Source organism: Tetrao urogallus (assembly GCF_951394365.1).
Source record: "Tetrao urogallus genome assembly, chromosome: 9".
Lineage (NCBI taxonomy): Eukaryota > Metazoa > Chordata > Aves > Galliformes > Phasianidae > Tetrao > Tetrao urogallus.
Window position 1 is genome coordinate 18,669,078 of NC_136822.1, and position 3,292 is coordinate 18,672,369.

Genomic DNA, 3,292 nt, shown 5'->3' on the forward strand with positions numbered 1-3,292 from the left:
GATTACTTCTTTCTTTCTTCAACAGCTAGAAGATAGATGTACTCATTTAAGCTACAGTTGCTGAAAAGCTCCTTAATGATCCCCATGATTAAGGCTGTCAGAAGTAACTTTAGACTTCTAAATGAGTTCACCCATTAAAATCCCACTCAAACTGAGAGAACAGTTACAGAAAGTCACTGAACTGGCAGAAAGGATTGTCTGCAAGTCTATTATGGAAATAGTGGAACACCAGCAAAAGAATTAGAGGACAGAGTACTTCATTAAGTTTTGAGTTTTCATGCGAACAGAATTACTTCTGTCATATAAAAACAAGCGTCCAGAAGAGGAACCAACAGTTTGCAAGCAAAGGGAAATCAGGTTTCTCAAAATGAATCAAAGCCTCTACAAAGCCTAAGCATGCATATAGAGCTATCCACACAATCAAGGCTACTGCCCCACATTACTACAGCGCTGTAGATGTATCCGTCGTTAGATGCCTTCAGTCTTCTCACAGATAGATGCCCATCACTCCTTGTTCATCAAGGCGATGAACTGGAAGAGCATAGCTCTCAATTCTTTCTTTCTGCACGGGTATCTACCTGAATCTTGAACCTGAAAACCATGTTCTAACACACCTGTCCAGGAGACAGTGCATTTCCTTTCCTGTATGAAGCAAGAAGTACGCGTTTCCTCTGATTCATCAGTTACGTTAACATAAGTATTTATTAAGCAATATCAAGAATTACCTAAAATAACCCCTATAATCAAACTGCTGCAGCATAATAACTCTCTGTATCATTTTAACTGAAGAAGTGCTCCCATATTTTAAGTGCCCACTAAAAAAAAGCAGTTGCCAAAAGACACATCAAAGCACTCCTTGAATAAGGATTCTTGAAATAGCAAAACTTGAGAGCAACACAAGTTGTGCAATGCCTACCCAGTTACATGGGAAATAAGAACTGGAAAACAAATGAAGTGAATGTTCTGGCATGACAACAACACAGGAAGAAAAGCTACTTAATCTGCAGTTAGATCACAAACTCTCCAATTAAGTCTGCTGTCAATTTAAAACCCTACAGATTTCTTCCCAAATTCATGATATGACTCCTGTCCTACCGCTGTAGTTAGACTTAGAGACATATCAACAAATACACACTTCCAGAGAACCCTGCTGTACATTATAAAGTAACCCATACACTGAGTCGAGCACTGATTTTCTAGATGGTTTTCCTAGTTTATTCACGTGCTTTCACTTTGGATGCTTTAAACTCTGTTATAACAACCCAGGTTAGTCAATAACACAGCAAACCTAGTTGCCAGAGCCACACGTGACAGTGCCAAGGCACAGAACAAACAGCACGCACACACACACACAAGACGTGCACACAGCAGCTTCCCCCTACATAAGAGGGAACCTAAAAACGCTTATAAACGATCTCCCTGCGCTTTGCGGAAAACCTGAACATCACAAGATATCCAACCCCTGGAACAAGGCTTAAAGGAGGCGCTGTCACCGAGCTCTCTAAAGCAGGCTCGGGGCAGACACGCTCTGCAGGCGGGGTGACGCCCAGCTGCCGCAGCGCTCACAGGCTCACAGGTGCCAGCAGGCCGGGCCGCCGCCCCACGGGCGACCTCGGGCCTTCCTACGCGGCACGGCCCCATGCTGCCCGCGCACAGAGCCGCCCTCTTCGGGCTCGGCTTAGCCCCGACCCGGCCGCACGGCTCCGCGCTGCCCCGACCCGCCCGGCTCCCTCTCACCGCCACCTGCCACCGACCGCAACAACCACCGCCACCATCAGCCGCCGTCACCGATTCAAAAAGCGAGCCGCCGCACTAAGCGCGCCGCCCATTGGCTGCCCGTCACATTTCTGTTCTATAATCCGCCTTCTCATTGGGCCGCTGGAACGCCCCACCCCCTTCTGAGTACCCGAGAGCAGGTTGCTGACTGGGCGGGGCGTGCTGCGTGCTGATTGGCTGCAGGGGCGTTTCGAACTCTTCCAACGGTCGCGAGGCCGGGGCCGCGCTGAGGCTCCTCGGTCGCTGCCGCCCCTCCCGTATCGCCAGGCGATGTCTCAGGGCGCCGCCCGGCCTCTCCCCAAAACACCTTTGGGCTCCGTGAATGAGATGACAAATAATGATGTTGTCCATCATGAAAAATAGGGAAAAGCGGATACGATGATAGCAGGTGTTGCTTATGCAACTGAAGGTTTGCTGGTGAAGTGTATGTAAGCGAGGATTATTTTCTCGAGGACGAGATTTCAGACATCAGGGCGGCCGTTTCAGTTTTGACATTTCAGTCGACCATTAGTCGTCCAGCGACTGTATTTCATACACAGCAATCACAGCAATGACTTTCAGCCAAAGCTGAGGGCTTTCTGACACCTTGAAGGCAACAGAATGGAAGTGTAAACCTTCAGCAGATTAATAACATCTCCCAGTTCACGTGAAGAGCGGATGGATGGACCGATTTTTTGAACATGTTTGAAAATCTAAAGTCACAATCTCATAAAGCAACAAGAGCATTCTAATTGAACCTCGTAAGCCATCCTTCCTGGGACCGAGAGCCAAATTTTTGGTGGCAATCGCTTAAGAAGAGTAGTTACGAATTATTTTAATAAAGCACTTTTATTCTCACCAAAGCTGAGATCAGACCTGATGACCAAATAATTACTATTCCTTCTACATCTGACATTTAGAAATCTCAGTGCTTTTCTTTATAAAAGGCTCTAAAATACAAGCACCTTTTTTTTTGTTTTTTGGTCGCGCAGAATGTAGTGAGCAGCTGAAACCTGCTGTTCCTTCCAGTTATCTAGACATCAATAACCCATGAATACAACATTTATTCAATAGTTAAAGAGTCTCTCCTTGCAATAAAACTCACAGGAAGAAAATTCCAGGAGATTAAATCACTCACTGAGTCTGATCACATAATCTCCATGGGAGCAGTGATGTAACACCTTCTGGAAGAAGCCATGCAGCCGCAAGAGAAAAGCTGTTGTAACGCCAAGAGGCCTGAAGGGAACATCAGTGCCCTGTGTTGTTGTGAGCTGGGTGTGCTGCAATTGTTTGGGTTTCTTGGTGAGCTCTTGCTGGTTCTTGGCTTCAGGGTGTGAGTTTATATAGACAGACTGCCCGTCCACTAGAAAAATTGTAAGCAGTTGGATTTCGGTTGGAATTTATTTCATTTTTGCCATTGTTTTTAAATAAAGGAATCTTTCTCAGACTAAAGCGTTCTATGTTTTCAACTAACTGCCATGAACATAAATTCCACTGGATATATTTGTTCCATCTAGCAAGAGCAATAGTTTCCAAA